Source organism: Microplitis mediator, chromosome 8 (genome assembly GCF_029852145.1).
Source record: "Microplitis mediator isolate UGA2020A chromosome 8, iyMicMedi2.1, whole genome shotgun sequence".
In the NCBI taxonomy this organism is placed as follows: Eukaryota; Metazoa; Arthropoda; class Insecta; order Hymenoptera; family Braconidae; genus Microplitis; species Microplitis mediator.
Window position 1 is genome coordinate 12,307,666 of NC_079976.1, and position 23,880 is coordinate 12,331,545.

Sequence of the window (23,880 nt, forward strand, 5' to 3'; positions counted from 1 at the left end):
TTTACATCATATTAAAGTCATATAGAACGTCAGATTGACATCAAATTTACATCAGATGTCGTGACATTGCTATGACCTACGTATGACGTCAAAATAAGGTCATGTGTTCACTGGGAACCTCTCATATCTTTTTGGTGAATGAACCGATTTAGATGGTTCTTGCGGCATTCGAAAGGTATCTTCTGAACTTAGATTTTCAAAACAAATTTAGACCATTTAGTCAAATAAACTCTGAGATATTTAAGAAATACGAAAAAAAAAAAATTTTTTTTTTTCGTTTTTTCTGGATATTGTGAAAACTGTTGGATCGATCAATTCCAAAATCTAATCAGCTCTAGAACTCGATGAAAGCTTTCGATTGCCACTAAGAACGTCTTAATCAGATAATCCGTTCAAAAGATATCGTCGACGAAAGAAACAGTAGAAAACAGTTTTTTGCAAATATCGTCGAAACGACTAAACCAATCATTTCCAAAATTTTATCAGCTCTAGACCTCAATGAAACGCGCCGATTGCCACCTCAACCGTCTTAATCAGATAATCCGTTCGAGAGATATCGTCGACGAAAAAATGAAAAAAAAAATCTTTTTTTTTCGTGAATATTTCGGAAACTATCGAATCGATCAATTCAAAAATCTAATTAGCTCTAGAACTCGATAAAAGCTTTTGATTGCCACCTCAACGGTCTCAATCGGTTAATTCGTTCGCGGGATATCGTAGGGAAAGAATTGGTAAAAAACGGTTTATTCGAAAATAATGGAATACAAACGTATTTTCGAGCTCGAAAAACTCGAAAATGAATTCACAACAATGCTTACGAGCCCAAGAAGCTCGAAAACAGCGGGAAGTTTTAGGGCTGGCCCGCAGGGTCAACCGATAGACAGATTTTTTTTTTAGTGAGACAACCTAATTTTCGTATGGGACCGAAAAAAAAAAAATATCGATTTCATTTGGCACAGTCTAATATACATACATACATCTACTCAGATTTGAAAATAAACAAATCAAAGTAAAAATTTCCATAATTTTCTACATAGATTGAGATTGGGCACCAAGGAAGCGGAGTAACCATTTCAACAGATGCTTGGGACACAGCTAAAAGCAAGGTGACATTTACAGCAATGGGCATAACGTTATTGATGGCAATATTTGATACTGAGATTTTATTAACGAGTAATGTGAAAGGAGGAAAAAGTAAAATAAAATTAGACTCAACCCGAATGGAAGCGCTTGATGCAACAAGATTAAATGCATTAAAACGTAAAGTAATTAACTTCGAGAAGCGACATTGTAACACTGTAAAATTATGCTGAATAATTTTAATTCCTGTATTACAGATACTGTAAGAAGAATGTTTGCTAAATCTTACAACGACAGGAAAATGAATGAGGCTATAAATACCAAACTATCGACACTGAGAAGGATTTACAGACAAAAACATTCAAAAGCTCAAGAAATAATATATTCTGATGACGATTAGAATTGAGAAAAACAGATATTCAGAATTAAATATTATTATTTTTGTTTCATATAGCAGATTCTAAATACAGTGAAAAATTTCTTCTTAAATAATAAAAAATTGTTAAATTGAATAAGAAAAAAAAATATGAATATCGTGTGATTTCAGAGTATAATTATTTTGATGCTCCAACTTTTTTGTTAAAAAAAAAAGGCTGAGCCTGTCCATCATCGACCACACTGACAGTTAAAGCCCTTGGTACTCCAGCATGGACCAGTTTGATTGTTTGCAATCATTATTTTGTTTCACCATCTTATTTGTCCTAAAAAACAGTACTGAGCCTGTCCATCATGGACCAATCTGACAGTTGGAGCATTTGGTACCCTAGTCTTAACCAGTTGGATTTAATACTGTCTTTATTTTCTTGCTCCATCTATTTTTTTGAAAAAAAGTGCTGAGCTTGTCCATCATAGATCAATCTGAAAGCTAGATCCTTTGGTACTCCAGCCTGGACCAGTTGAATTTTTTTAATGTCGTAATATTGTTGCTCAATTTTTTTTTATCCTAAAAAAAAACTGCTAAGCCTGTCTATCATGGACGAATCTGACAGCTAGATCCCTTGGTACTCCTTCCTGGACCAGTTGAATTTTTTTAATGTTATGATATCGTTGCTCAATTTTTTTAACCTAAAAAAAATTGCTAAGCCTGCCCACCATCAACCAATCTGACAGCTAGATCCCTCAATACTCCAGTCTGGACCAGTTGAATTTTGTGCTGACTTTATTTTCTTGCTCCATTTATTTTTTCTGAAAAAAAGCGCTGAGTCTGTTCATCATGGACCAATCTGATACCTAGATCCCTTAGTACTCCTTCCTGGATCAGTTGAATTTTTTTAATGTCATGATATTGTTGATCCATTTTTTTTATCCTAAAAAAATTGCTAAGCCTGTCTATCATGGACCAATCTGACAGCTAGATCCCTTGGTACTCCTGCCTGGACTAGTTGGATTTGTCAAAGTCATAATTTTTATGCTCCATCTTTTTTTCCACGAAAAAAAGTACTAAGCCTGTTTATCATCAGCCAATCAGACAGATAGATGCCTTGGTACTCCAGCCTGGACCAGTTGAATTTTTTCATGTCATGATATTGTTGCTCCATTTAATTTGTCCTAAAAAAAACTGCTAAGCCTGTCTATCATGGATCAATCTGACAGCTAGATCCCTTGGGACTCCTGCCTGGACTAGTTGGATTTGTCAAAGTCATAATTTTTATGCTCCATCTTTTTTTCCACGAAAAAAAGTGCTGAGCCTGTTTATCATCAGCCAATCGGACAGATACATGCCTTGGTACTCCTTGGTACTACAGCCTAGACCATTTGAATTTTTTTAATGTCATGATATTGTTGCTCCATTTTTTTTTATCCTGAAAAAATTGCTAAGCCTGTTTATCGTGGACCTATCTGACTGATGGAGCACTTGGTACTCCTGCCTGGACCAGTTGAATTTTGTGCTGACTTTATTTTCTTGCTCCATTTATTTTTTTTGAAGAAAATGCTGAGCCTGTTCATCCTCAACCAATCTGACAACTAGATCCCTTGGTACTCCTTCCTTGACCAGTTGAATTTTTTTTATGTCATGATATTGTTGCTCCATTTTTTTTATCCTGAAAAAATTGCTAAGCCTGTTCATCATGGACAAATCTGACAGCTCGAGGACTTGGCACCTCAGTCTTGACGAGTTTGATTTTTTAGTCATAATTTATCTGCTCCAATCCCCTCCCCCACACACACACGAAAACACACGCACCAAAGATCTGCCTCAATAACGTAAATATATTTAAAATATATCCCACATATATGTCGATTACATTTCATCATATATATTTTCCGTATAAAAAAAATACATGTGATATACATTTTGACTATATAAGAAATATATTTTTTATATACGAAAAACGGCCAAAAGTTATGTATTTGACATATATTTATTTTATATGTAAAATATATGTGAAATATATGTGCGTATATTTCACATAAATTTTAATTATATTTTTTTTGTATTTTATTTATATGCCACATATATTCCACATACATCACGAAATATATTTTTTATATATTTTATTTCCATGGGGTATACCCAGTGAATACATAACCTTATTTTGACGTCATACGTAGGTCATAGAAATGTCACGGCATCTTATGTAAATTTGATGTCAATCTGACGTTCTACATGACTTTAATATGATGTAAAAACTTGTAACATCATATTGATGTAAGCATGAATCTTGTATGACGTCACAATTATGACTTATTTATTACGTACCAATGGCGGATTTAGGTTTGATGTCGCCCTAGGCCCCGTGAGATATGCCGCCCTTTTTGTTCTGCGAGGAAGTGATTATCAAAATTAAATATGCAATTTTTAAATATTGAAATTATAGTGTATCACATTTTATTAACTTAAATACAACGTTTTATTGGTTATAATATAATTTTTCGTATATAGCTTTAATAATAAATTATAGCTTTAAAGATAACTTTACAAGATTAAAATCTGAAAATGCAAAAAAATTGTAAAATCTATAAAAATGACATATTAGAAGAATAATTTTCCCAACTTTTAAACTGTTTTCCGGTGGTATCGAACGCTTTCATTTTCAAATGATCTACGGAGTGGATTTCTCTTTCGTTTGTTATTTTCTTTTGGTATATCTCTTTTGAGTGTCCAGCAATAGTCTGCCATCATGTTGATATTCCAATTTCCTTGATACCTAGTCTCCATTTCACTTATGTCTTGATGAAAACGTTCTCCCTGTTCTTCACTGTACTCCCCAAGATTCTCAGGTAAGTGGTCGATGTGAGAATCTAGGAAGTGTAATTTTAGATTCATCAAGCATTCTATATTTTTGTAATTTGTCACTAATTCTTCGACTATGGTCTTGTAATTTTCACTTTTATTATTTCCTGAAAAGTTATGACACACATTTTTGAAACTTACCCAAGCTACTCTCTCCGTATCATTCATTTTACCTATAAAATTAACATCCTGAAATAGAGTTCTAATTTGGGATCCATTAAAAATTCCCTCTTCTAATTTGGCATCACTTATCACCGGAAACTTTTCTGTTAAGTACTGAAAACAATCACCATCCTTGTTCAGAGCTTTAACATATTGTTTTATGAGACTTAGTTTGATGTGAAGTGACGGTAGCAGATAGTTTGAAGGCTGAATTAATGGTGCTCGTATTACATTATGAGTACCGACATTTAATTGCACTCTCGTAGGCCATTCTTTTTTCACATAGTGATTCTTTCTGTCTCTGCTGCCCCACAAACATCGATAGCAAGGATATTTTGTGAATCCTGATTGTTGGCCTAAAAGAAGTGTTGTGATTGGGAGATTCCCGCAAATTTGCCATTGGTGTTCTGAATACTTTATCTTATCCAATACAATTCCCAAATTTTCATAGGTCTCTCTAAGCGTCGTCGAATGGGCTATTGGAATTGGCGCTAATATGTTTCCAATGTGAAGCAAGACAGCTTTGAGACTTCTAGTTGATGAATCTATAAAGAGTCTCCACTCATCGTCTTTATAGATATTAGGTTTTAATTCATCAACCAAGCCTTTCCCCCATGGAAAAAATTTATATGTTGAATATATTAAAAATATATTACTACATATAAATCATATATAAACGTAATATAACAAATATATACGTCCAATATACTGAAAATATAAACGAATATATGCTACATATAAAAAAAATATAAATAGAATATATATGGAATATATAACTTTTGGCCGATTTTCGTACATATAAAATATGTGTTCAATGTAATGAAGTTATATGTATAATATATTTTGTATGGATAATCATCAAGGCAGTAAAAGTTCAAAGAAATATATACAAAATATATTGGCTTTATATTTAAAATATAATTGATAGAATATATTGTGAATATATGTTAAATATATGTATTTAGTTTATAAGGAAAATATGATAATTGAATATAACCAAAATATATGTGACGTATATTTGAATTATATTAAAAATGTAAGTAGGTATTTCTAAAAAAATATATGCAGATTATAGTAGGTGTATACACTGTAAAAAGAGCGGTGTTAAAAATGGACCCATTTTAACTCCGCCCGGTGTTAAAATAAAATTACACCGATGTAAGAGGATTAACTTTAATATAATTCAAATATACGTCACATATATTTTGGTTATATTTAATTATCATATTTTCCTTATAAACTAAATATATTTAACATATATTCACAATATATTCTATCAATTATATTTTAGATATAAAGCCAATATATTTTGTATATATTTCTTTGAACTTTTATTACCTTGATGATTATCCATACAAAATATATTATACATATAACTTCATTGTATTGAACATATATTTTATATATACGAAAATCGGCCAAAAGTTATATATTCCATATATATTCTATTTATATTTTTTTTATATGTAGCATATATTCGTTTATATTTTTAGTATATTGGACGTATATATTTGTTATATTACGTTTATATATGATTTATATGTAGAAATATATTTTTAATATATTCAACATATAAATTTTTTCCATGGGGGATAAATTATGTTAACTTGAGGAAAAAAAATTTTGATTCAAAGTAAAGATTTCAAAATAATTATTTATTTGATGTAAAAAAATTTTTATTTTCCGAATCGTTAAAAAAATTTTCTTGTATCAAGAATATTTTTCTTAAATCAAGTTAACTGTATTTTCTGTGTAGAGAAACTAAAATTTAAAAGACGCGTGAAGGTTTTTATAATGTACAAATAAAGAACTTTATGAGCTAAAAAAAGACTTTTATGTCAAAATACCCATACGACATAAACACTGCAGTGTTTAGACATGTTTCAATTGAAGAATGTAATTTTTAATCATAAAATAATCCTAGTTATTAATATTGATTCTAAATGTATTTCAAAATTATCTGATGTTCGTGCGAATCATTACTACATAGAAAAAACAGTTAATTCGAATCAAGAAAACAATTCCTGGTTCAAGAAATTTTGTTTTAACGATTCGGAAAAGTAAAATTTTCTTGCACCAAGTAAATAATGATCTTGAAATTTTAATCTTGAATCAAAATTTTTTTTCCTCAAGTAAACATATTTTTATGTCTAAATTGACAAAATTTTACTAGTTTCAAGAGTTTTTATTTGTTAATGAGAGAAATTTTTTTGAAAAAAATTTTTTTGTGAAAGTAAAAATGAACTAGTTCATTTTTACAGCTGTACTTTTTTATTGAAAAATTTAAAGCAGAACATAGTGAAGAGATGAGCCATTTAAGAATGCAAGTAGTAGTAAAACATATTGTATCTGTTATAGAATCTGAAGATTGTTTGTTAATAAAACTGAAAGATATGAAAAGTATTTTTCAGCCTGTAAGAGTGAGACGGCATAATCACTGTATAAATGCGGCATAACCACCATATTTATACCGCATAAATACCGTTTAAATACGGTGTGAACATTATATGAATACCGTGTGACCACTGTTTAAATGAGGTATAGCAACCGTATAAATACGGTATAACCGACTTAAGTACAGCATAAAAACCATATAAATGGAGTATAATCATTGTACAAATACGGTATAGCGAGAGCGTAAATACGTTATAAACACAGTATAAATACGGTACAGTCCCTATATAAATTTGGTATCAACACAATATATTTACGGTATTAATACGGTAATAAAATTTCACAAACATACCGCATTTATACCTAGGGTATACCGTAATGATACTTATACCCAAAAAATACTCGGAAAATACCGTAGAAATACCGTTATGGCAATTCCGCGAGGGAAAATTTAAATATTTAAACGGCGCTCAAGAATTTCGAATATTAACTGATAATATGTAACTAATAGTTTGAATTAGTTTTTATAACTCAATTATCGTCATTTCACTTAAATATAACTTTTGCATAACCAAAAATATACAGGACAGTCTTAAACAATAAAATTTGGTAAGTTTTGAATAAGCGAAAAAACCTACAAATCGGATTAAAAAATAAAAAAGTATGTAAATGACTTATTATTGCGATTTCTCGGGTTATATTTTCATTCGTTGTCATGCAAATTGATGGTGAAAAAATCGAGAAGTTTTATTATTAATATTTAAGGGTCGCTCAAAAACGTCCAAGAGACTGCGCTCGGAAACATTCAAAATTCCTGAGCACCGTTTAAATATTTAAATTTTGGGCTGAAATTTTCAGCATAGTCATGATTTTACAAATATAAACTATTGCTGCCACGAGAAAAAAAAAATTTTTTAATTAAAATCCGAATTTCGATCATTTTTGATATTTTCAAAATTCGTGACCGACCTCTTAAAAATTTTTTATTCAGCTGATTTGTGGAGAGGCTTCTTAAAACATCGTAAACCAACAAATTTTCATGCGAGATGGAAAAAAAAATAGTCGGTTTTTTTGCGCCACTCTAATATATATATATATATATACATATCTAAACTTTTGAAACAATGGTATTTTGGAACCTACTCGATGAATTATGATAGATTATCGCAAAATTCTTTGAAAATTCCACCATGAGGACAAATGCAAAAAATAGATTTCTATCTAATCTATTTCTAATCTACTAAAAAGAGTCGAACGTGCCTGTCAACTGTAGTGTAATTTGGTTTCGTAAATAAACATGTGAAATATATACATATATATATATATATATATATATTAGGGTGCGTCATTTCGTTGCAACATTTTTTTTTAAGTGCATGTAGAAAAAATCATAGTTCAACACAAAAAAAAATTTTTCGCGCAAGAAAAAAAATTCCATGTCGTTTACAGACCTAGCTCATAGAAAAATCCGATTTTCCCATTTAAATAACACGGGAAAAATTTTTTTTTTAGTTTTAAGTATTGTTAACTCCTTAAAAAAATCGATAGATCGAATAGACTAATACATATTTTTGTAGAAAATTGAACGTTCTACAAAAAAGGTCTCTTATCATTTGTCGATAAATCCATCTGTTCAAAAGTTATTGGAGCTCGAAGTAAAGTTGGAGATCTTTTTACTTTACCGGCGAAACTATCAGACTTATCACTAAATTTTGTAGAATCTTTTTTGTTGAAAAATTTATTTCCTACAAATTATTATCAGTAAAGTTTTTTCAAATTCCGCATCGTTTCCTAGTTATTCCCATTTTAATGTCGAGCTCTTAAAAAAGTGGTTCTGATCGATTTCAATCGTAGATTTTCATATCCATTTCCATAATTATTTCTCACTTTCCAACGTCGGAAATTGCAAATTGTAAATTTCAAATTCGACTCCGCCGTCCATCTTACTCGGCGCGTTACCGAATTGGTCTGGGTTCGATTCCCAGTTCGGGCTATCTATATTTTTCTCAATTTATCTATAAATTGTCTTATTGAGAGGTTTGCATGTTTAGGTTTCCACTATATTTAAATGGTGGAAATCTGAACTTCAAAATCTGAACTTTCGGCGATCTGATAATTTTGCCGCCCCTACAGTCATGCCGCCCTAAGCCCTGGCCTCACGGGCCTAGGCGTAATTTCGTCACTGTTACGTACGCTTGACATAAAATCGACATCCCATTGTTACATAGTAATAGAGTCATTATCGTATATCGTAATGACGTAATTTTAAAATCATACATTTATGTCAGTATTCAAGTCACGGTTATACGTAATATGGATGTCACTCTTAAATCATATCTTTACATCAGTGGCAAGTCAGTATTTTACGCAATGCTGATGTAATTTCTGAGTCATAGTTTTTATCATCTATTTATTGAAATAAAACAATCATAGAATGAATTTTCAAAAATGTGTCAAAATAACAACTAAACGTCGAACATTTTTGGGGCCAAAGTAATCGATAAACTCGATAATAGATTATTCAGATGTTTTAGATTAAACCATTAGCGTGAGCATAAAAAAATTAACTTTATTGTTTTAAATGTTATACCGAAAATATCATTTAGGATGACAAAGAAAATGTAACGACAGTTTAAACTCTTGTCTTTATAGTCTTGATATTAATACTATAAAGTTTAGTATCGCAATTTTTCAATCGATTAAATTTCATACGATTTTGTAGAATTATTTAATGTTTCGCAAAATATTATATAAAATTTTTTTAAATTTTAAATCACAACAAAAATTTAAAAAATTAGAAAAAACTCAATAAAATTTTATATAATTATCATTGTTACATTCTAGCTTATCTATTAATCAGACAGAATAATTTTAGTTTGACCAGGTTGACGTCATTAGGGTGTCAATAGACCCCAGGTGCGTCAGCTGTTGACCTTCTTTTATTTTATGCAAAAAGTTTAAGGACTTACCATGGTGGGGATTCTGGGCCCCATCACTCGCCCCAAGTAATCCCTTAGATGCCTCCTTTGAACGCGAACAAGACGAGCTCCGAAGACTCGGTTCCTTCGTAGAGGAAAGCAATTTTAATTCGTCAATCAAACCACCAGAGCTCGAAGGCTCAACAACACAAGAGCTTGAAAGCTCAACAAAAACTTCCTCCGACTTAATTCTCAGACGACCTTCGGTGAGGTCCACGATCACACCTCGAATCCCGCGACGGAGCTAAACCGCACATCCTGACTCCTGTTTCTCAACGTGGATTTTGGATTCGGAAAGGAAGTGATTAGGCTGCCGGTATCGGCGCCCAAAAACAGGTGAGAATATTAGGCTGCCGGTGGTGGCGCCCAAATTTTAAATAAGGAGTGCGTATTTTAATAGAATGCGGATATATATTTTGCTTTAAAGTCCGAATGACAGGGTCAAGCCAGCATGTTTGTGCAGAGTTCTTGGCTCTACTAGATCTTGTGATCGATTGACATGATTCTGTCGCTTCTTGGTATAATACATCATCGAAATGTTAACGTTGCATCTCAGGTCTCCTATAAGAGAATCGTCGTGGCCCGGGTCTCATGTATCGTCACCTGTTTAGACTATCCGTGAGCCACGGCGACTCTCTTATCGCAAGAGGTTTCCGTTACATTGTTGGCGGTGAATAAAAATAATATCGCCAACAAAGTAACGATTTATTAATTTATTATTTAATTATGATTCTAAGAAGTGTCGAACCGTTTATTCGCCCACTGCGGCGAATAAATAATTCGAGACTTCAAAAAAAAAGTTTCTAAAAATTTTTATTTAAATTTAATTAATCATCATCGAGGCCGACAAATTTTGTTCTTATAAAATTTCATATAAGTTCATGGAGATTTTTTAAATTTTGTAAAAATCTATCACGAAAACTTATGAACTCTGTCTTTTCCGGCATTTCACTCTAAATATATCAATTAAGCACCAGATTTGGACTCTCGTGATGTGGACCAGTGAGCAACGTTCAGGACTACCAGCCAAGAGGAGCCGTGTTCGAACCCAGCAGACGCCCAGGATTTTTTCATCATTTAATGTTATCAAATCTTATTTCTGAATTCGTAATGCGTTCGCATGGTAATAATCAAATCGAAAATTCGGAATTTCATTTTTTTTTTTTTCAAAAATATTTTTCCAGATTGATAATTTTGACATCACCCATATGTCATATTGACGTCATAGAATGTCACACATACATTACATTTACGTCATGTAAACGTCATTAGTTTTACATCATAATCTTTCGTAAAAAAGTGCGAAATAATGAGTCAAACCTGACTCATTCATGACTTATAATTTACGTAAATAATGACATAGCGTAACGTCACTCTGACATCAAATTTACGTCAATGTGTTTCCTGGGTATAGTTATAAATAAAGTTTGTTATAATGATTCGAGTTCATTATATAAAGAACAATTATTTTTATATGAGTGTTCCTAATTTATTCTGTTGTTTTCACTAGTACAGTAATCGCAAAAGTTCTGTATTTTATCATTTCATGAGTTAAATCATAAAAAGAAATCGATTTTTGAGCCAAAATCGGTTTTTCATTTTTTTTCAATATGAAGAACCGTTTTAGAAAATTTCCGAAGCTCATAATTTCATCGAAAATTGAATGAGGAATTTAAAAAAAATAGTTTCATATTTTCATCATTATCGTAACATGGTTAAAAATTAAAATTAAGAAAATAACCTCGTTTTTTCAAGGTTCTTATGAACAGATATTGCCCATATTTTTTTTTTCTCAGAAGCTACCATCATGCCTCAAATCATATCCGGTATTTAGATCAATCGATTCACAAGGTGCTAAGAATAACAATTTATACTGATTTTCAGTATTTTTCGATTTATTCAGAAACGGTAATAGATAAAGAACTGAAACTTGTAGCATCGAAATATCTTATGAATACCGATATTTCCTAAAATTAGAGCCCGATACCTTTCTGTGGCCGATTCGGTATTCTTATTGTCCCATGGCCTTTTGAATTGAAATCTTTTCACAGTAGATTCATTTATTTTTAAATGTGATAGATTAAATATAAAATTATTCGCAGATTTTGTGTCATTATAGTATATTTATGAAAATATATTGAATTATATACAATTTTAAATGAATAATTCTATCTATTTAGGACGAAATCTTAAACAGTTTTGAAGCGTTGGGAAATTATTGTCATGATTTTAAGGGGTCTCGAGTCGGAATTTTTTTTAAATAGAACCCTGTTTCAACCTAGTATAGTTTTTAGTCTGAACGTCAGGGTGAAATGGGTTTTAGAAGATAGAGAACTCCATTGAAATTAAACCCTATTTCACTCCAGTAGCGCCTACATACGTTCGTTTTCAGGCGAGTTAGGTTGAGAAAGGTTTTAAATTTAAACTCTCTTTTGGACCTACTCATGTTCGTTTCCAGGCGAGTTAGGTTGAGGAAGGGTTTTAATTCCCGGACATTATATATGATCATATATTAAAGTTCCAATATATAGCTATGTATAAAAATTTCAACTAAATTAAAAAAAAAGACACTCGATTTCGTTTCTTTTTTTTTTTTTTTGTTCCATCATTTTGGTAATGCGGGAATTATGAGATATGTGATTAGTTTAATTTATAATCTAGTATAAATTTTTAATTTCGAGAAAAAACGCTAGAATTATCAACAAACCGCACACGCTCAAGTAGGATTCGAAGCCGGGACCTAACGAACGAAAGACCGACGCTTTAACGACTAGGCTACGCTACCGACGATGACTAGTAAGCTTACTTGTGCCAGAAGAGATTGAAAGAATACATCACTTTTAATACAGCAAAATATAGTTGGAAATCTATTACTAGCAATAACGAAAAAATTTCTTACTTTTTTTTGTGCGCTCCCGGGAAAAAATGATCAGACCTGACCATGCCTGTTCATGTGTGATCAGGCCTGAAATTAGACCTGATCATGCCTGTTCATGTATTATTAGGCCTGAAATTAGACATGATCAGGCCTGATTATACCTGTCCATGCCTGTTTATGTCTGTTCATGTCTGAAGCGTTGAATACACTCAGGCCTGATCATGCCTGTTCATTCCTGTTCATGTCTGAAGCGTTAAATACAGTCAGGTCTGATCATGCCTGTTCATACCTGTCCATGCCTGTTCATGTCTGTTCATGTCTGAAGCGTTAAATACAGTCAGGTCTGATCATGCCTGTTCATACCTGTCCATGCCTGTTCATGCCTGTTCATGTCTGAAGCGTTAAATACGCTCAGGCCTGATCATACTTGTCCATGCCTGTTCATGTCTGGTCATATATGTTCATGTCTGTTCATGGCTGTTCATGTCTGCTCATAGATCTAAAATTTTTTTGACCAAGAATCTATCACGTATAAGATTTTTATTACTTGAAGTTCATACGAAACTTACTTTTCAACTAAATCTCTTAGGTCAGTGGGTAGCGAGTTACACTTTCGAGCGCAAGGTCCACGGTTCAAATCCTGCACACGCCCGAATTTTTTATTTTTTTTATTTTTATAGCAATAATTATATAAATGTATAATTGAATGTAGTTATACATAATTATATATAATGATATAGGGCCATTTTTTATATATAATTTTTTCACCCGGATGGGCACGAACAGACATGAACATACCTGATCAGACCTGAACATGCCTGATCAGGCCTGGCCAGGCATGGCCATTTTTCATGTCTGATCAGGCCTGAAGACTCATGCCTGTTCATGTCTGATCAGGTCTGATCATTTTTTCCCGGGCTATAAAATTCGGTATGTAAGTAATTGTGATATCTGCAATTTTGGTTTTGTAGTTATGTATAAAATTGTTTTAAAAGTATATAGGCTCTATATATGGCCATGTATGGTCATATGTAACTCTTTTTTTTTTAATTTTTTTAAATACCATAATTTTATTTTGTTACGTCCGATCGATTTTTATAATTTTCAAAATAATTTATTTTTATTCACAAAATTTTTTAATATACAATGAGCCACGCGAACAGCAAAATACCTGCTAAGGGAAACCTTAGGGGGGAGAATAATGCGTGCGTCGACCAAAATGGGAAATATGGAGGGGCCGATAAGAAAAATTAGGTCCCAAAAACAGGAAGAAACTCTCTCTCTTCTGGCTGCAATCATCGGAGTGTGCACAAGTTTTTTTATTTATACAATGAAGAAAAAGAAAAGGAAAAGAGTTTGTTAAACGTGTATAAGTACTACATCATGAATTCGCACAGAGAAAGCAGGTACAATTAAAATATTAAATAAATTAAAAATATTCAGTTTAAAAATTAAAATATTAAATAAAAGTTTGAAATGTTCTATTAATTATATCAGAATTATAAAATCAAAATTCAAAGACGTGTAGTTTAAAATTGAAATATTAAATAAAAGTTTGAAATGTTCTATTAATTATATCAGAATTATAGAATAAAAATTCGAACACGTGTAGTTTAAAATTAAGATATTAAATGAAAGTTGGAAATGTTCAATTAATTATATCAGAATTACAAAATGAAAATTCGAACACGTGTAGTTTGAAATTAAAATGTTATTTGGAAGTTTGAAATGTTCAGTTAGTTATATCAGAATTACAAAATTAAAATTCGAGCACGTGTAGTTTAAAATTGAAATATTAAATAAAAGTTTAAAATGTTCTATTAATTATATCAGAATTATAGAATAAAAATTCGAACACGTGTAGTTTAAAATTGAAATATCAAATAAAAGTTTAAAATGTTTTATTAATTATATCAGAATTACAAAATAAAAATTCGAACACGTGTAGTTTAAAATTAAAATATTAAATGAAAGTTTGAACCCATACAGGAAAATACGACGGGGCCAGATATGGACCACGCTTGGCGCAATGCTGTCGATCTCTGGCCCATGCTTGTAAACCCGCTTTGGCCCAGCTTTGGCAAAAGTCTGGGATGATAACAGGGTGCCAGGCTTGGTTGTTACCAATGGCCCAAGCATCATTGCCAAGGCTGGCCCATGCGTGGTTGCCAGATCTGAGCCATGCTTGTTTGCCAGACCTGGCCCATGCTTGCTTGCCAGACTTGGCCCATGCATCGACAAAACAAATAAATTTAATTTAAAAAAAATTTTATTATTATTATCCTAATAGAGTTTGTGATCATTAACGTTTAAACTATTTAAGTGAGGTAAATGATGTGAAAAAACTCAATGGAAATTCTGCTGGGCTCTGGGCGCGAACTGCCGTCCTTCTGATCTCTAGGTTTGAACGGTAGCTACTGGACGAACCTACTAATGTTGAACCGAAACTTTTATATGTTGTACTTATTCATTTTACTACAACCACTTGGTTTTATGAAATATAAAAAGCAATTAAATAAATATTTTCGATTAAGAAAAAAAATAATAATTTCGTATTATTTTTATTATAATTACATAATTTTTAAAAATAAAATTTATTAAATTTAATTGATTATTTATCAAGAACCCAGTTGAATTGTCTTGCTCTACCACCAATATTAAAAATAACATTTATTGTAGAAATTCATGAGTTATTTCTTACTTAAATTAATTTTTATAACTAAAATTATTAAATTACGGTTGTTGATTGCAAATAACAACGAACTAAAAAATATTTCAATTATTAGTTGTAAATAAATTTAATCGCAATATTATAATATTTATTAATTAAAACTTATTTTAATTCAAAAATAAATAATTATTAATTTAAAAAACCATAATAATGAGTTAATTGAATAATTAATAAAAAATGTGGGTTAACCAATTCTGGCCCAAGGATGGGAAACTATAGGTATAGCCGAACTTGGATAATCCTACCGTGGCCCAAATCTGGCTTGCCATTGAATGATCAAGGCAGGGGAACCTAGTCTTGGCTTAAATTCGGGTAATCATTGGTTCGGCCAAGGCTAGGTTACCCAGTCTTGGCCCATGTTAGGGTTACCATCCAACGGCCGAGGTTCGGTTACGCAAACTTGGCCCAAGTTAGGGTGACTCTAGGCTTGGCCAAGGCTAGGTTACCCAGTCTTGGCCCATGTTAGGGATACCATCCAACGGCCGAGGTTCGGTTACGCAAACTTGGCCCAAGTTAGGGTGACTCTAGGCTTGGCCAAGCCTAGGTTACCCAGTCTTGGCCCATGTTAGGGTTACCATCCAACGGCCGAGGTTAGGTTACGCAAACTTGGCCCAAGTTAGGGTGACTCTAGGCTTGGCCAAGGCTAGGTTACCCAGCCTTGACCCAAGCCTGGGTGATCATTGGAATGGCCAAGACTAATTACCCAGTTATGGCCCGGGCATGGGACAGTATAGGTTTGCCAAGATGGGCTTCCCAACAATGTCCCAGACGTGGCCCCGTCGTTCAACTCTGGGGCTTCCTGTATGGGAAATGTTCAATTAATTATATCAGAATTACAAAATGAAAATTCGAACACGTGTAGTTTGAAATTAAAATGTTATTTGGAAGTTTGAAATGTTCAGTTAGTTATATCAGAATTACAAAATTAAAATTCGAGCATATGTAATTAAAAATTAAAATAGTAAATATAATTTTGAATCTTGTAAATCAGAGTCGGCTGACTAGCCACCTGTCTTTGGATTATAATTGAAATTTATTTGAATCAGGAGGTAATTCCAACATTGTAATTAGAAGCATAATCTCTAAACCTCTACATTTTTGTAATCGAATTGTTAATATAGTTAAAAATTAAAATTAAATATTGTTTTATTAATAAAAAAATAAACCTATCCTCCTCAATAAAAGATCGCTGGGGTTTCCGGTCTATAGGCTTCGGCTTGGACCAAATACCCACTAAATCATTAAATTTATGTCAATCTGACATAACAATTTAATAAAAAATACTATGGCCGAAAACAGGCCGATTTAACTGTTGGCCAAATTTCGGCCTGTTTTCGGCTAAAGATTTTTACTCACGATAATTTTATTGAAAAAAAAAAATATTCTGGCCAAAAACAGGCCGATTCAACTGTCGGCCAAATATCAGCCAATTTTCGGCCTATTTAATAACATTGAAAATTTTTTGGCGTATTTTCGGCCAACTTTCGGCATATTTTCGGCCACATATTTTCACCTGGGTAAATTTATAAATCATATAAGAAAATTATAAATAAAATTATACTTTAAAAAAAAAAAAATTAATTGAATAATATCGCAGTATTTTGCACTATCTTTGGGTTTTCAATTTATTTAAGATATACCTTTAATAAATTACCTTACAAAAATATATATTATTATGGAAATATATATTTTTCTGATATGCTATATTTATAGTTCTAACTATCTTATATTATTTATAAAATGTTTTTATATAAAAAAAATCAAAATATTACAATATTATTCGATTGACTTTGTTATTTTTTTTAAAGTATAATTGTATTTATAATTTTTTTATATTATTCATGAATTTTTAGAAAAAAATGGATTAAAGATAACTGAATAATGATACTGATATAAATTGTGCGTTTCCTTACCTTCACAGATGTGAAGAAACGAATAATTATTTATGTATTCCTGTCTTCTTTAGAATACGTATGCTTTATTATTCCAATTGATGATCAAATTTATTCATCACAACCAATTAATTCAAAAGAATTTGAGTAAAATTTTCATCATACTTGTCACTCTTAAAATCTTCACACATATACTTTATCACAATATAGTGTAATCAAGCCAATCAACATTTTTGACTTGGAAAATGAAATTTTTTATGTACTTTCGAATCTTTAACTCAATCATTAAACTCATTATTGAGTTATTAAATTATCTTTTATTTATTAATTTCTTGTATATTTTTTAAAATTTTAGTTTCTTATCAATACTACAAGAAAAATAATTTCTAAGTTTTAATCCTATTTTCATCCTACACGGAAAAAAAAACAGGAATAATTGCTGTTCGAACGAACATTTATTACATTTTCAAATAGTAACGCAGCGCTTCACAAATGAAACTGTAAAAGTTACAGTTTGGCGCCGCGCAGCAAGTTTTACATTTTAAGTATGAAATATTACAGTTTGAAAATCAACGTTGATTCCACCGAACCAAAGGTTAATCATAGAAAAAAATTTTTCAACACTTCAAAACAGCTTAAGATTCTATCATAAGTAGATGAAATTATTTGTCCAAAATTGTAGATGTTTCAATGTGTTTTCATAAATGTAAGTTGTCCACTATGTTAATGGCATATGATAATGTAGAAATTTCTTTTACATTCCGATATCGCTAGTTGGAAATTTTACATCTAACATCGATGTATCGAATTCCCAATACATCGATAGTTTAAACATCGATAAATATCGTGAATCCTAGCGAGTATAGATTGACATACATCATGGCTTCAATTGTAATCAGAAAATTAAGTTATTGCTGCGCTTGCGCGTTAGTGCAAATTCATGAACTTCATCACAGCCAAGTAATAGGAGAATAGATCCATCTTTTGCGGAGTTGAATATATTTATACATCCAATTATTTTTTTAAAAATATTATTGTTGGAAATAAAAATTTATCTTTGAAAAATTAAAAAAAATCAGTTTCAATTTGTGGCTTAATAAATAAGCAGGTAAAAAATAAACATTTTTAAGTAGGTAAGCAATATTTTACTTGCGTAAAGGTTAAATTTCTTTGCTATCTATACATACCCGCTCGGCATGATTGTCAGAAAGTCATCGTATTGGTATCATAAAGTTATCTGAATAATTATGTTATCGTTCTGATATCAAAAAAAAATCTTGATGACATTCATGCCAAGCGGGCATACAATTGTTTGTTAAATCAACCATCTATATGAATAGTTGCTACGAAAATACGTACACTGTAAAAAAACCGGAGTGAATCCGGAGTGAATTCGAATCGAAATTAAATCCGAATTCACTCCGCCAGCGAATTGGGAGTTTTTTTTAGCGGAGTGACGCGGATTTTATTTCACTCCCAATTCACTCCGGTCCGGAGTTTTCATCCTTAAATAAATTTATATTAAACTGCTAAACAATGTGTGTGTGTGTGTGTGTGTGTGTGTGTGTGTGTGTGTGTGTGTATGTGTGCGAGTGTGTGTGTTGCGTGCATGTGTGTGTGCAGATGTTTGTGTGCGTGTGTGCGAATGTGTGCTTGTGTGTGCAAATGTGTACGTGTGTGCAAATGTGTGTGTGTGTGCAAATGTGTGTGTGTGTGTGCAAATGTGTGTGTGTGTGTGTGCAAATGTGTGCGTGCGTATGTGTGCAAGTGCGCGTGTGTGGCTAAATATGTGTGTGCGTATCAGCTGATCAATTATGTAATACGCGAGTTTTTACTTCGATTTTATTGAGGGGAGTTATTTTTCATTAATAATATTTACAAAACTCCGCTCCGGAGTGATTTTCACTCCGGAGGGATTAAATTAATAAAAAATTATCTACTCCGCGAAAACTCCCCTGCGGAGTGAATTTCACTCCGAGGGGAGTGAATAATTAAAAATTCATTCACTCCGCATTCACTCCGGATTTAATCCGCATCCACTCCGCGAATTTTTTACAGTGTATTGACAATACATATTGTTATCTAAAATCCGGATTGCTATATTGACTATTTAGATTGCTATGATAACTATACCGGAATAGCTATAATAGCAATCTGTATATGAATCGTTGTAACAGCAATACCGAGAATGGGCAATATAACCGAATAGTATGGCTATATTAAAAATACTTTTGTTTAAAATTGAAGATAGTTATTGCAGCAATCTAGTATTATCAACCCTAATTAAAAACTCCGATTGAAACCAATGAATTCCGATTGAAAGTCTATCGGACTTCAATCGGAATTGTCAATTAAGGAATTTAACGATACATTTTGTTAGGATAACTATTTTCCAGTAGCAACACTTTAGATACCCGGTGAAAAATAATTTTATCTAATTGTATATAATTATGTATGACTATTAGGGTGCTTCAAAAAAAAAACTTTATTTTTTTTTCACTCTTACCCCATAAAACGTTAGTGGTTGCCGAGAAAAAAATCCTCCCAAAAGATGGGCTCTCTAGCTCAACTCTAAGAGGTCACTATTTTAATTTTAATTTCCCATCTGATTAACATGTAAAAATTTATTTTTTTATTCAAAGTGTAATTACGCGTAAGCTGCTCAATATTTTTCAAATTTATACATAGATCTTCAAAGTTGAGTCCTCAAGCTTTCCAAAACCCTACGGCAAGTCATAATTACCATTATTCAAATGTCAATTAAAGCTATCTGAAAAGTATCGATTTTGTATTCCAAAATGAAATTGTTCATTTTCGATATTTTTTTTTTTGCTAGCTTCAATTGGGGATAATTATGAATTGTCATAGGGTTTTGGAAAGCTTGAGAAATCAACTTTTAAGATCTATGTATAAATTTGAAAAATATTGAGCAGCTTACGAGTAATTACACTTGGAATAAAAAAATTAATTGTTACATGTTAATCAGATGGGAAATTAAAATTAAAATAGCGACCTCTTAGAGTTGAGCTAGAGAGCCCATCTTTTGGGAGGATTTTTTTCTCGGCAACCACTAACGTTTTATGGGGTAAGAGTGAAAAAAAAAATTTTTTTTTTTTAAGAACCCTAATGACTATATATAATTAGATCTGGAAACTGGCAAGACCTGATCATATATAATCTTATATAAGTATATAAAATTATGCATGAACGAATATATTCATTTATAAAATCTCATTTAAAATATAAATTATTAATTAAATAATTGAATTAGGATTATTGTCTTCATTAATATAAGACTTAGTGATATTTAAATTTAAAAAAAAATACATCAACTATTGGTTAAAATGCTATTTTACCCACGTCAATGCTGATTAACTTTGATTATTGCTGGATTGTAGTTTGATCCTCGAGCCTGCTATACAGTTACAAATATGAAAAGTGCATGGCATTACTCAACTCAAATGATCAAATTGTTATATCCTACGTAAATAATGCACCTACCCGGGAAAAAATTTTATGCTGAAAATGGCTTGGTAAAATTTTATAAAATTTTATAAAATCTTATAAATATTTATAAAATTTTGTAAAATTTCATAAAATTTTACCAGGCCATTTTCAGTATAAAGTTCTATAAAATTTTGTAAAATTTTATATAATTTTATAAAGTTTTATAAAATGATTTTTTTTCCGGGATGGGTCACCCATCCAATTCATGTCCAACCTCGATGCTGCTTAACTTTTATTATTGAAGAATCATAGACTGCTCCGCTCGTCTATCGGTCACTTGTAGCTTAGGAAAATTCGTGGCTGTATTAATGATTACTCATGAATTATTTTCAGCCATATTTCATAGCATTAATTTATAATTATATGTAAAAAAAAGATTTGAATAATTCAACTATCGATTGTTTAATGGACGTAAAATTTTAAACTTAATTAAATTTATTGATTTTTAATGATTTCTATTTTTGAATTAATGGCAAAACCTTTGAACTTTTCCTCGAGTAACGACGATTTAATTTGAATTGCTAGTTGACAAAACAAAAGTTTAAAAACATTAAATTCAAAATTATCACATTATGTAGTATATATATATAAATATGTAAGAGAAAGGGGTGGCGGGGGTAGGCAAAACGAGGTACTTTTAAAATTTTATATAAAAAATTTTTTTTTTTAAATCTATTATAACCATAATCCCAAAATTACTTTTGTAAATATAATTGAGCATTATTTTTAATTTTTTCCGTTAAACTTTTTCAAGAATCGAGTGCCGGTCGAAAAATGTTAAAGACTTTTGTAATATAATGAAAACTATTAAAAACTTTTTTATCTTCCTTTGCATCCAATAATTGTGTAAAATATAATTTTTCTTAATGTAAATAACTTACAAAAATTTTAATAAAATCAAACTTATTCGATATTCAGAATTTTTTTTTTTCTACATTTTTCTGGAGGTACCCTGTATATATTTAGGTAATCAATCAAATATCAATTATATTTTTTATAATAAATTTTTCATATTTGTTTATCACCATATTTTGCCTGCAAAAATGAAATTTTTTTTTTATGGCCATTGAAAATTTTGTCTATTTACTTTGAATTTCTAACAATATTTATAATAATTTGTAATCAACTTTATAAAATTGTGTGAAATTTTGTCAAATTTTACAAAATGCTACCCCACACTAGATGCAATAGTGACATCAAATTCTCTAAAGTTTTATGAAATATTATAAAATTTTATAAAATTTCATACAATTATATAAAATTTTGTCTAATTGTTACTCCCCTTTTGAGATCTTACTTTATAAAATTGTATAAATTTGTATAAGATTTTATAAGATTGCATATAATTTTATAAAATTGTACACGGAGAGAAATGAAGCTCAATATAAACGAAAACGTACTGTCTGATTTTCGATATCTACTAGATCTGTTTAGAAAATCATAAATTATGATAATTTTTATGAAAAATTAGTAAAAAGTAATAGGTACGCAAAAAAAATTATAGAGTAGCATAATGATTTTTGAAGTCTTTGATTTTTAATAACCAACAAATATAAAATATGTTATGCTATGAAAGTAATATCAAAATAAATCTTAAAATTTTATAAATTGAGAGTAAAGTTTTGATAAACGTTTGTTACTAATTGAAATGTGAATAAAAATTATTATGTGTTATATATTATAGTTTTTTAATTATGGATTTGTAAATTTTTTATAATTTTGTATCAAAAATTATATTCAGCATGAAAATATTTATTTCAAACAGTATTAAATTCGATATAAATTCGTTAGGTTTTAAACTCCTGTGTAAAATTTTTTCTACAAAAAAATGTTTTTTTTGTTTTATATTATATAAATTTTACAATTCTTGATCACACAAGAATTAATAAGAACTAAAAATAATAATTGCCACAATAGAATAACAAAATTTACAGATTTTGTCATGATATTTATATTTACTTCAATTTTTGTTATTATTTACTGGGTATAAATTCTCGAACATTGGTTCAATTGAAAATTCTAAAGCTAGCATAATAAAAATTCTTAAAATTTTAAAAGTTTTAGTTTTGTCAGTTGATAAGTTTCATTATATGATCAGTAGAAATTCTACTTTATCAGTAATGCAAAATTTCTCGTGCCAGCATAATAAAATTTGTGAAATTTAAACTGATATTTACTCAGTTGAGGAACAACACTTCTAGATAATCATTAAATTTAAAAAAATTAATAACAGTCTTTACACCCATTTAATAAAATTTCATTGAAATACAGTTATTTATAATTTTTTGACAATAATTTTTGTTTGTCTTTGAGTAATTTTTACAACGGTGTTTAAACAAAATAATCTTTCGTTCTAAATGTTCGGATTTATTTGGTTATTTTTCTGATCAGTACTCCGCGGGCATTCATTCAAGAAGCATCCATTTTATTTAGCAAGTGTCAATTATTCAGTTGAGTTTTATGGGGTTGTGTGAATGTGAAAATCTTTGTTCTTATTGATTTTAATATTATTATGCTTATGAGATTTGTTTGCATAACTATTTTTACGTTTGATAATGAATTACACACTTACGAATAAGAATAAATTATATTTTTTTTGGTTTTAATAAAATAAAAAACTATTTGATGTATCATTGTATGTAATAAATGTAAACCGCATGGATTTTAATTTTATGGAAAATTAGATGTATTTTTATTTATTTTATATCATCCTTATAAATGTTTATTAAGTTAGATGAGTACCCAGTGAACACATGACCTTATTTTGACGTCATACGTAGGTCATAGCAATGTCACGACATCTGATGTAAATTTGATGTCAATCTGACGTTCTATATGACTTTAATATGATGTAAAGCTTGTGACATCATATTGATGTAAGCATGACTCTTGTACGATGTCACAGTTATGACTTATGTATTACGTACGTTTGACATAGAATCTACATCACATTGTTATGTAGTAATAAAGTCATTATCCGTATATCATAATGACGTAATTTAAAAATCATACATTTATGTCAG

General features: G+C 30.5%; 1 protein-coding gene across 3 annotated transcripts in view; it reads left to right on the forward strand.

The window, feature by feature from the left end:
- Positions 1–18,254: 18,254 nt before the first annotated feature.
- The window catches only part of LOC130673303 (uncharacterized), a 53,373-nt gene continuing 47,747 nt past the window's right edge, over positions 18,255–23,880 (forward strand). The window contains exon 1 of one of the 3 annotated variants that reach the window (XM_057478278.1): positions 18,255–18,483. The gene's annotated coding sequence lies outside the window, so the exon portion shown is untranslated. The remainder of the gene's footprint in view (positions 18,484–23,880) is intronic. The other 2 variants (XM_057478276.1, XM_057478277.1) reach the window with 2 other exon arrangements.